Genomic DNA, 12,262 nt, shown 5'->3' with positions numbered 1-12,262 from the left:
AATTGTATACACCACTAGAAATCCTGAGTGTTTCTTAGCTGATGTACAGGCCAAGCATACTCTGTCTTTGACTGCATTCTAAATTAAGTCACCCTTAAACACCAGGTATGTGCAAGTGTTTAATTTTCCAACTACGTATTTGGATTTTCATTAGATATATTTGTCTCGATATTTTATTATTTTCCTTTACATATCTTTTATTCAGTTTTAATAGTGTTCCTACACCATTTGTTTTCCTAAGCAAAAGTTAGGTTTCACACTTTTAAATAACATTCACTGTAATTACTTTCTCTCCTCTCCTCTCTGCCCAGGGTGTGACTTTCATTTATTAGTTTACATATTAAATTTTACTTTCATACATTAGCTTATATTTTAAACTTAAGAATATAAAATAGAAGTTCCCGTATTTTTAATGTTTTTCAATTTAAAAAGAAATCTCGTCCTCAGAAGTTGGACTTCAGAAAAATAAAACATTTCTACAATGAAATTTAAAAGAAAAAAATGGCCTAAGTTGGGAACAAGGGGGAAAAGAAAAGTCTAAAGGAACCTAACCAAAGAAAGGAAAAAAGCTCACAATGCTTATTCAGGATGCTCAAAATCCTAGATGTTGAAGATCTTACCTACTTTATTGACCTACCTGAATCAGTGAGTCTGAAGCTGCTGAGGACAACATGGTAACATTACAATTCCTTCCCTTTCATTTATGTACCTTTCTGAATAGTGTCTGTTGCTTCCAATTCACTGAATCTGGCTAGTGCTTTTAAAAGCTTTTGTAAATCCAGTTATTGACTGGACTAATGTTGGAAACACTGCAACACTCAAAACATACAGGACAACAGACCAAGTCTTAAACACCTTCCTTCAGCTTACGCACGCCAAATGACTGAGAGCAAGGACTAGTCATAACAACAGTAATAGACTCCATTAAAAAAAAAATCCATATTATATGTATTTCTTCAAGTAGTAGTAATAAACGCTGGTCAGAAAAGTATACAAAAGGAACAGAGCTATTTGGATTATTAGCACCTTAAATGTCAAAACAAATGGGAAAAGCTGACTCAGCACTGTCACAGAGGAATCAAATAATAAGTAACAATAACTGACAAAAACTTTTCAGCAGCAGAGGGAAACTGCACCTTAATTGACATGAAATTAGCTAACAACACAGGCAGTTAAAAAAAAAAAAAAAATCACTCGCCTGAGTCTTTTGGTAATTACTGTACCTAAAAAGAGCATTCAAGGTATCAAAAGTCTATCTTTGTTCACTGGAGCTGTGGTGTCAGACCACCCCAAGTGCTCACTGATACCTTGACACTTACAACCCACCTACCAATCAATGCCACTTCAAAGCACTGCTGCTGAGCACAGGCAAGCTTTACTACCATCCTCCCCCTTCCTTGTATACAAAACCTTAAGGTTTAAGGTCATAAGCACCTAACTGAATATTAATGCTAAGTTGCCATGCATCCATGTTTTAAGTGTTAGAACCCGCATTCATTCTTACAACATTTATGGATATTACAGCACCAAAAGCCAGAACCAAGACCCAGGTCCTCTGTAGTAACAGATTTTGGCCAACAGAGTCTAAACACATCATGGGATAAAAAAGGAAATGAATACTAGACAGCGCATCAGTGGCAGAGTCAGTAAGAAAACCTCAACTTTACAACCCTCTCGCCAATGCGCTTTCTATTCCGGTTCACATTGGCTCAAATCCCATCATCTAGGGCAATCTTCAATAATTAAATTAACTGACAAAACATTTTTGTCAGTTTGTCATTTTGACAGGACAAACAATTTGATTTATGAGCATATGAATTGCAATATAGCCACAAAAATGTGTTCAGAACTCTTAAAGAAAATTTCAGTGTCCTTTCTCAAAAAAAGGATACAACACATGGATAGAATATGGTTTGCTGAGCTTTGGCCTTTGAGCATAATCAAATTTGATCTCTCTCATTCATCCATCTCCCATCAAACCCGACACTGTCAAAGACCTGCCTAACAGCAACATGTACTCAACAGGTTTATTTGAAGTATCAATATCGCTGTAAAGGAGGCACAGGTACACTGACAAAGCTGTACACCAGAAACATCAACCTGTAGGTCTATATGCCACCTGTTCTCTTATTTAAATCCCAAATTTATTCTTTATTATTTTAATCCCTCATTTAAAATTAAATATCTAGCTTTTAGCGGCACCAAACCCAAAGCTCTGCCACATATCAAAGATCAAGAAATGTAAATCTGAGCGTTTCACTCATTCTTAACCAGCTCTATTATTTTTGTGTTCCCCTCACCCTGAAGTCTTCAGACACCAACTGACCCAAATCTTATCACCCTGCTACTGAAATATCAATAGTCTGACACATCAAATAATAACCACATCCCAAAATCTATCTATAATCTGAAGGTATACGCTGCTCCCCTCACTGACACAGCAGATCCCTTACTACTTCCTATCACAGTATTTGAAAGAACGGCAGACAGTTCAAGATATTTTCTTTATTAAACCTTCACTATCCAAAAGCATTACATTCACCAGCCAGAACTGTACCTCATTTCAGTGAACAGGAAGAAAAAGTAAATTTCAAACAAAGGGTTTAATTATAAGACAAAGAAATGCAGAAAAAGTACAGAGAAACCTTTTCTTAATCATACAAGATCAAATTATTATATCACAGAAAATCAACTTAACAGTTATCTTTTGAACAGAGTAACCTCTCCTCAAAAACAAAAAAAAACCCAAAACAAAAAAACATTCCTCACCCTCACTTTACAGCTAGAAGAGCCACAAAGTGCTATACTAGAAGTTGTGTTCTGTCACAAAAACTCTTTAGATTGTGAAATCTTTCAAATGTCTTTTGTAAAGCAGACTGTCCGCCTTTGCTGGACTGTCCCATCAATGAATACTTTTGAATCCCACAAAAATTAAACATAATCAAAGATTATACATAATTTTATTAATCTGTCCATCACTGCATATACCTCTAGAATTTCAAGCTTACTACCAAGAGACATTTCCCTGAAAAGAGAAAGACGAGGACAGATTATTTTTCCATCACTACTGCTATGCTCTTCAACTCTTTTCCACGCTCAAGTTCCTCAAGAATGGTTTCAAATATTTTCAGCTTGAATATAGTATAAATGTTAAGCTGCGTAACAGGTTACACAGATTGTCAGTCACGCCAGATAGAATAATTCCATTTGTAATACCTTTTGAATTTGTCGGTGTCTCTCTGATAATAATTCATTTGGAAACACACAGTAGAATTAGATTTTTCAGAAACAGCTAGAAGCTTAATGTCTAAGCCCTGTGAAGTTTTCCACAGAAATATACCATCCATCATGTAGCTATATTGACACCACTCAGGCGGATGTCACAAGCTATCCGTATTTTTCTCTTTTTGCTGCTATGTAATGGACACTCATATCCCAATTTAGTGGATTTTGTCATTGCCACTTCATAATACTACCTTTCAAAAATATTCCCTTGCCATAAAAAAAGGTTTCTGACATAATATGCCAGAATAATATAATAAAATAATGGAAGTTTATTGCTTCCTACAAATAATTTATCTCTAGTATTTTTAAGACTTGCATTTAACAGTATTTAAGTTGACCACGGAAAATTATTTTTTTAAAAATACAAACTTCCATTACAATAACAGCTAAAAAAATTTCATAGAGCATACATCAGCTCAGCTCTTTGCAGAACATGAGTAGTATTTACTCCATGAGGTAGAACTAAGCCTTCTAAAACTAAGCCTTCTAAAAAGAGGAGGTCACAGAAGTGCGGCAGATAATAGTTACAGACTTTTTAGAGCTTTTGCTTTCTTAGAAACGCATTACCACTGTGTTGAAGTACTTCAGTTAATTATACTGAATTAGATCTAGCCAACATGGTTTGTTGGTGCCCTTTCAGCTGCCTGAAATTCCTAAGGGTTTACAAACGTAAAATGCACATAAAACTGAATGACTGAGTAACAGGCAATGACAGCTGAAAAAAATCTAGGTGTTCAGAACTCCATATTTATAGGTATAATCTTTAAAGCTAACTACAGAAATTAAAAGCAGAAGCTACTTGGTAAAGCAAAAAGAGAGCTGAGTAGAAGTTTCATTGTGGGCTACACACTAAGTGTAAAGACCACTCAAAGTTAAATTATTCCAAGAAATATAAAATCCAGGTTTTCAAGATCTCCCTTACAGTGTGTTCCAAACCCTAATAAATTAAGCAAAACAAACCATGAATTTAGTGGTGTTAAAGAGATGCCATATGTTCATCATCCTTACATTTAATCCTACAATATTTTCACTCTTTAGCGACGTTAGCATCCATTTTTATAAAAGCAAATGTACAGAAGTTACATAATGGATTAACAGCCACATAAAAGACGACAACACCACAACTACAGTTTGTGTGGTACAGCTATTGTCATCCCATGTTCCTGTCTTCCCTTCCTCACTTTTATATTCATTCTGCAGGCTATTTCTACTAACTCAACCTACACTACACAGAGTGCTCTTGTTCCAGTCCCTCACCTCATGGCTATAACAGGTCTCCCTTATGTAGGCCATAGAGAAAGCACACTCGCAATCACGTGAGTGATGGCTCTTCCAAAGCCTTATAAACATTAATTATTTGCATTCCAGTAGCAAGCAAGAAGCGTGGACACACTGCCTCAGAAAGCGCATCTCATCCAAGAATAGGATCTGGAAATACCATCAGGTCAGCAAATCCCCCGGGTACCGCCGACGACCACATTTTCTCCCGCACTTCCTACAGTGGGTACTATACACAAGAGTTAAACACAGAAATTGTTGATGATGCTAAGTTTGAGAGACGGGAGGAGGAGCCCGGAACAGGTCAGACCAATAGCAGGAAGAACAGCGGGGTCTAAATTGGTGTTTGTTCCTCAGGTTTGTATGGGACAAAAAGGCACCAGCGGCTCAAGAAGTGCGAAGGGACAAGCACTGCCACGAAGGCGCAAGACCTAGTACAAGCGGGGCAGGGAAGGCGGTGCTGGAAAGCCAGCGGCAGCACGGCTTCGGGCTGCGAGCCTGCGGCTGGGTCCCGCACGGACGCCGGGGCGGGCTGGGACGGGAAAAGCCGCCGCAGGCAGAGAGGCCGCGGCCAGAGCGCCATGTCAGGTGGCAGGGCAAGGAGCCCGGGACCCGGCCGGCCCGGGGCCCGCGGGGCGCAGCCTCCGCAAGGTCAGCGCCGGCGCCGCGCCCAGAGGGAGCGGAGCAGCCGGGGCTCGGCCGGGGAGCGCCCCCCGGGCCCGCAGCCAGACCGCGGGCCGCCTCTGCACAAGGGCCGGCGGCAGCGTCGCCTCCGCGCCCAGCCCGCGCCGACGGCGCCGTGGCGGAAACAGGCCGCGTCGCACCCGGGCCGACCCGCCGCGCTGGGCCCGGCCGCCAGGCCAGGCCAGGCCAGGCCAAGCCAGGCCGCGGCCCCGCCGCCGCCGCGGCAGGCCCAGCCCAGCCGTGCCCGCCCGCCCGCCGCGCCCCGGCGAAGGCAGGGCGAGGCCGCCCAACGCGGCGGGACCCTTCGGGCCTCCCTCCCTTCCCCCTTTACCAGCCGCGGCCCGGCGGCGGTAACTCACCCTGCTCCGCCGCCCAGCGCTGCCCCGGAGCCGCGGAGGAAGGACGCGGCGGCCGCGCCGAAGGGAGAGAGGGCGGCGCGCGCAGCCCCGCGGGCTGTGGGAGCGGGGGGTGCGCGCGGGCTTCCCCTCCCCCGGCCCCGGCGGTCCCGCCCGGCCTGGCCTGGCCTGGCTCGGCTCGCGGTGCCGGCCGCGTGCCCGCTGCCCCGTAGGCGCGCCCCCGCGGCGTCAGGCGAGCGGCGCCGCGCCGGGCCCGGCCGCTCACGTGACGGCGCTGTTTACGGGGGGGGCGGGCGCGCCGCTGCGCTGCGCAGGCGCCGGGCCGGGTTGGGCTGGGGGCGGCCGGGAGCGCGTGCCGGGGGCGGCGGGCAGGGGGCAGGGGTGTCTCGGGTGTCTCGTGCCGCCTGCGGCCTCTTCCCGGCGGGACCTGCTGCCCCGTGACTTAACTGCGCTTCCGGCCCCCTGCCGCGTCAGGCCCCGCGGAGGCGCTGCCACCGGAGCCGGCCTCCATGGCTCTCCCGCGGGGGTCCCGCGCACCCTCGCGGGGATTGGGGGCTGAAACGGCGAGAAGCGCCTGGGTGGCGGCCCCGCGGCCGCAGCTGCGCGGGCCGTGCCGGGCCGTGCCGTGCGCCTGGCAGGCCTGGGCCTGCGGGCCGGTGGAGGGTGGCCGGGAGGGCCGGCGGGTTTTCCCCTTAACCCCATGGTGCAGGGGACAGCGGGGCGCAGGCCGCTGCCCCAGCAGAGGATGGCCGGCCCGGCACCGCTCCAACGGGTGCGTGTGTAATTCTGTGGCCTTTGCAAATAGCAGCTGCCACCCTCCTCGGTGCAGTCCGTGTTGCACAGCCTGAAACTGGCTGTGCAACACAGCCTGCAGCTTGTCAGTCCTTCCTGCGGGCCGGCGGCCTCGGGCAGATCCTTCAGCTCTCGATGTGGCAGGTTCATCAGTTACTACAGGTTAAACAGGAACAGCCTCCAGAGCCTGTCGGTCCCGGGGAGACATGTCTTGTGCTGCTGCTCAGCACGCACGTTTTCTCCTCGGCCTTTTTCTAGTAACAGTTTCTCCATGTGCACTATAGGTACCTGTGGCACACATTCACAGAAATCCCCACCAAAGGGGTTTTTATGATGCGAGTTTATCAGATCATCAGAACCTGAAGTGATTTAGTGTCTACATAATGTTATCTAGTTTGTGTTATAGTATTAGTTAAATGCAACATACATTCTTTCAGCCGGATGGTTACTCTTAAGTGCAGTACTGGGGTTTTACTGCATATATGAAGTTTCAAGTTAAGTACACCCCCAAAAGAGAAACAGATTTTGAACACTATTTCTAACAATCGAATCTTCTGAATGACCATATACTAACACTGCCTTTACATATCCCTCATATTCTGTAATGAAATGCAAACATTTTATGTTGTCAGGAGAAAAAGATTTAACAAATAGGTGAGGAAGTTAAAATGGATTGGTTTTCCTTTTGTTTCTTTTTTTCAATTCTGTTTGGAGTCTCTGAGATATGTGTTCTCTAGGGCCTTCTGTGGTGCCATAAAGACTGAAATACATTAAATATTTCTTTTGCTACCATCACAGTAAGAAAGGAGGCTTTAAACTGAAGGCACAGTAACACACTGATGTTTTCAGCCACTACACAGGGTAATTGCAACAAGATAGGAACACCTTTGACGTAGAACACAGTTTTTAACACACTTGAACTTTTTTCTCTCTGTCCTTCTTAAATCACCTTTATGCAAGTCACCACAAGTTTTTTTTCCAACTTTATTCCGGTGCTTTCCCAGTTTCAGAAATTCTCTCTCCAAGGCAAGCATCTTTAAAAAAATACTGCCTTCTTACAATGGCACAGAACTCAGCTACTGGGCTGATTGCACTAATTTCTTCAAAGGCATTTCAGGCGCAGTCTTTCAATAAGGTGCTAAACCTGTGATGTATTGTCAAGATTATACTAAGAGATGAAATTACTGTCTGAAGTGAAATTCAGTTAAGCACATTTGCATCCCACTGCATCGCACACATTTTCCAGCATTCAGCGCTTTTGATCTCGTTACTTTTGACACAAGCAGCAGACAAAGCACTGCTAGTAATCTGATCATTGTTCATTGCCCTATTCAGTTCTTTACACTTTCAGAAGTCACATAACTCCAGTGACCCATCACAGTGTAATAGAGTTTGTATACTGCTCGTTTGCCATGATCCACGCTGTGCCAGTCCCTTTATAGTCACAATTGCCTCTCACATATATAGTGAACTTGCCCACCTGTAGCACCTATGTTGTGGTTTAATTTAACATTTTAAAAAAAAAAAAAAGAAAACACCACATCTTTGTATACAATGACAGATCAGCTATACACAATCACAACTGCACCATCTGCTATCTTTCCTAGCAATGTTTTTATTGTGTCATCCCTTTGCTACTTGGTAATTGTCCAGACCTTGCAAGTTGTTTCTATTGGAAAGCAACCTATTTATTTTCAGGAAACAGTCTACTAGTGCCCTGATCACAAGAGAAAAGCAGCAGCAGCAGAAGGCAGTTTCTTTGCTTACAGTCCCAAGTCTCTTTTCAGCCACAGCTCTTTCCAAGAGGTTCCTGAATGATCTTCCTTACAGCCCTCCTCTGCCCTTCCATGTTTTTTTCTAAACGGTGTTTTTTAAAATATGCTATACACAGTCAGATATCGTACTGGTCTTAAACATGGCTCGCTTTTGAATGTAAATTACTAGTTCTCCAGTTGTCAAAATGTAGAAAGGAGTTAGATTGCTTCATATGATTAACTGGATAAAGAAGTTATTGGGTATGGTAGCAGACTAACAGGTTTTCTCCTATGCTGCAGGGTAGTATTTGCCACTATTAAAAGCTGAGATATGTTACAGCAGTAGGCCAATAATTATTCAAGCAAAGTCTCACAGGAACATCTTTTTTTTGGCTGGGTATGTCTATTTGAATTTTCTCAAGATACCTGATTTAAATTACTTTAAAACCCAAGTGTTGCATTTATTTTGTAAATTACATAACTTCTTAGAATATCATACAAAGCAGAATTAGACCTCTGAAAGAAATTAAAGTATATATACTACAGCAGCAGTTGCATTTATCTGCTGAATTTATAGCACTGAAAAAGCTTATTTTTTTCTGCTGTCTGTTTTCTGAAAAGTCATAAATATTACATTTGCACCTCTTAATAATTATATAACTGCCTTTCATACCACATTTGCCATGATTTTTCCCAGGGCCGCACACTGCCCATTCACAATATCCAGGATTTGCCAATATCAATAGTTCAGGAAGCTCCATAGTTAGCTCATTTGAAGCCCATTGGATGGAAATTATTGTGAACTAGGATCCTTAGCAAATTTAAAACTGTTAGTTCTTCAAGTCTTTTCTGTTTCTTGTTGTAATAAGAATTCTTGGACGTTGTCAAATGCAGAACAATAGTAGCCAATAATCTAAAATTTTCTAGTCCCATAGTGCAAATGCACATCCTTTTATTAAGAATATCTGATTTTGGCACTATTTTTCCTTTCATTGCCCACCTTTCCTTGCTTTAGTTAGTACAGGAACTGTAACATGTTCCACTTTACCCACTTTCCACCAAGTTTAAGCTAAGATCATTCTCTTGCCACACATACTTATTAGCAGCTGGCAGTCGTTGCCTCAAACAGCAGTTGCATGTCATACTCTAGAAAGCAGCAGAAAACCATTCAGTTCCACAGGTGAAAGGGACTGTGGCTTTTAAAATTAACAATACAGCTTGGTGAACAAAGGCGAGGTTCTGAAGACAAAGGATGTTTACCCATTGATCGTATGACTAAGGGTAGATTTTAGTAGAGATATGAAACATACAGAAGCTACAAGCTATTTATTAAGAATTATCCAATGGAATCCACAGATTCAAGACTGAAAAAAGACATTTTATCCCAGAAAACAAGAGCGAGTTGCACTTATTGCCAGAGATTTGTGTAAACCAGGAAAAAAAAAAATTCTTGAATGAAATTTTGGAGTGCTAGAGGAAAACCAACTATGATAGCTAGCACAAAACAGGCCTTTGAGAATTATCTCCCAAACTAGTTTGGGCAGTTGCCTATGGAACTGCTGCTAGAGTTACTAATACCTATACTAATACTAATATTCTGAATACCTGAGATTTCACTCCGGTACTGTTTACTTTAATTTTTATGTTCTGTGGAAACAATCATATGGCAGTAAATGATAGTAAAAAATAATTTTATTTTGAATAAATGCTCATTTTATAAGTTATCGGGGGGGGGTCTGTATATTTGTGGGGTGAGATCTGAGAGTATCAATTTTTAAGAAAATTGTATTCATATAAGTAATTTTCTATATGTATTCCTATAGCTTTATTCATATACATTGTAGTGTGTACATGATATATCTTGCATTAAAAATCTGTACAAGTTTTCTGTAAGGCTGGTTTCTGACTTGTGAGATTTCCTCTCTGCTTTTCCAGTAAGGTTGAGCATTGTATTTCCTTTGCACACATGTTCTCCGTTCATCTCTACACTCTATGCCTGTTCAATAACCAGTTGTCTTAAGTGTTTTTCCTGCCAACAAGTGTGATATTGCATCGGACAGCAGGGGCACGGGCGTGGTGCTAGAAATAGAGACTGGCAATATGCCCTTTTGCTGGGATTGCTGAATTGTGGGGCTGTTCTGTTGACTATCAGAGCACAGAACCAAGAGACCTTAAGGTGACCACGGTACAGAAATAAGCAAACTGTTTCTTAATCACATTATTCTAAATAAAGAAAAATGTAAATAAAGACTAAGGAAAAATGCAATAAGGTAAATTCATTTATGAATGAAGGATATATGATACATCACTCTGGAAAGCAAGATCAAATGCAAGACCTTAAAAGATTCAAAGTTTGAATTTGATATTGCTAAAAGTCTTCTAGGCTGTTGGAGAAGAAATCTTATTAAGCATACATGCTTTAGTTTGAATTCATCTGTCTTGGACAAACGTAACAAGGACTATGCATGCCATTCTGATCTTCCTCAGTCAGCACAATTCTTGATCATATTCCAGGCTTTATGTAATAGTGTTAACTAATGACATCTCTCGATATTTTTTATATATTATAAATAGTCTCACATATTATGTGCTATATATTTATTATTATATATACATATGCAAAAAAGTGCAGTTCCCAAATCAATTGTTGAGAAATTCCACTCAACCTCTGTCCAGCCTTCCATTATTATCTGTTATTGTCTCCCACTTTTTCTACCTTAAAACTGTTCTACTAAATCTCCTTCTTCAGTTTAACTAATAATTTCTCATGTGGCATAATGACCTCTGGAAAATCCATTCTGCATTTTGTTCCACCTATGTTTTCCCCCTCAGAATTTGTAATTATTATCACAGGCCCAAAGCTGCCCTACTTATTTTTTCCCCATTCTTATGTATAGATGCTGAACTTGCTAGCCTCCAGCTATACAGTACTATGTTTGCAGTCTGAATGAGTGGGAACCTCCATAGCCATGCATCGCAAATATTATATGATGTGGAGTGCTCATAAGGATGCTGGCTGTGCACAACTCAGCTCTGCAGTAAATCTGTTCCTATCCTTGGTGTCCTGCCAACACAGACAGGCCTCTGTTTCCAGCACTCCTCAGGGAGAGAGGTTGGGTATGGAAGGAGACAACTGCAGTTGCATGGTTCAATCCCAGCCTGAGGTACAACAGATGCAAAAAACTGTGCCCCTGGATGCCTGCCTGACTTTGTCATGATACACGAATAGAACAGAATAGAATAGAATAGAATAGAATAGAATACAATACAATACAATACAATACAATACAATACAATAATTTCAGTTGGAAGGGACCTACAACAATCATCTAGTCCAACCTCCTGACCACTTCAGGGCTGACCAAAAGTTAAAGCATGTTGTTAAGGGCATTGTCCAAATGCCTCTTAAACACTGACAGGCTTGGGGCATTGACCACCTCTCTAGGAAGCCTGGTCCAGTGTTTGACCACCCTCTTGGTAAAGAAATGCTTCCTGATGTCCAGTGTAAACCTGCACCGATGCAGCTTTGAACCATTCCCATGTGTCCTGTCACTGGATACCAGGGAGAAGAGATCCGCACCTCTTGCCTCTGAACTTGAAATTTGAAGACTCCGTTCTTTCTGAATTTGGAGGAAGACATTTTCCAGTCTCTCCAATTAGAAAATATAAAGCTCTTTGGAATTTCTTCCATGTGAAGTATTCTCATTCTACATCCTTATTTCCATGAACTTTGTAGCCTTCGTCTTCTTATTCAACAATAGAGAGGCACAATAGAGAATGATGGAGTTTAGGAGCAGTTAAGCCAACTGGACCAGACAGGATGCATGCAAGGGTACTTTTGAAGCTGGCTGAAGTTGTTGTGTAACTGCTCTCATCTTTGAAAGATCGTGGTGATTGGGGAGGTTTCTGATGACTGGAGGAAGGAAAATTTCATGCACACCTTCAAGAAAGGCAAGAAAGAGGATCCAGGGAAGTACAGACCCATCAGCCTCACTTCCTTTCCCAGGAAGGTTATGGAGCAAATCCTCCTGGAAGTAATTTTGAAGCACATGAAAAAGAAGAGATTGTGTACAAGCCAACTTGGATTTACCAAGGTCGAGCTATGTCTGACCA

At 42.6% G+C, this 12,262-nt stretch overlaps 1 protein-coding gene across 5 annotated transcripts in view; it reads right to left on the bottom strand.

The window, feature by feature from the left end:
• Positions 1–5,738, bottom strand: part of PHF3 (PHD finger protein 3) — a 53,943-nt gene extending 48,205 nt beyond the window's left edge. The window contains exon 1 of one of the 5 annotated variants that reach the window (XM_075498139.1): positions 5,607–5,738. The gene's annotated coding sequence lies outside the window, so the exon portion shown is untranslated. Of the gene's footprint in view, positions 1–5,578 lie in introns of all 5 variants that reach the window. The other 4 variants (XM_075498140.1, XM_075498135.1, XM_075498137.1 and 1 more) reach the window with 4 other exon arrangements.
• Positions 5,739–12,262: the final 6,524 nt, after the last annotated feature.

This window comes from Mycteria americana, chromosome 3 (assembly GCF_035582795.1).
Source record: "Mycteria americana isolate JAX WOST 10 ecotype Jacksonville Zoo and Gardens chromosome 3, USCA_MyAme_1.0, whole genome shotgun sequence".
Classification (NCBI taxonomy): Eukaryota; Metazoa; Chordata; class Aves; order Ciconiiformes; family Ciconiidae; genus Mycteria; species Mycteria americana.
Note: the sequence above shows the minus strand (reverse complement) of the source record. Positions and strands in the feature narration are given on the sequence as shown.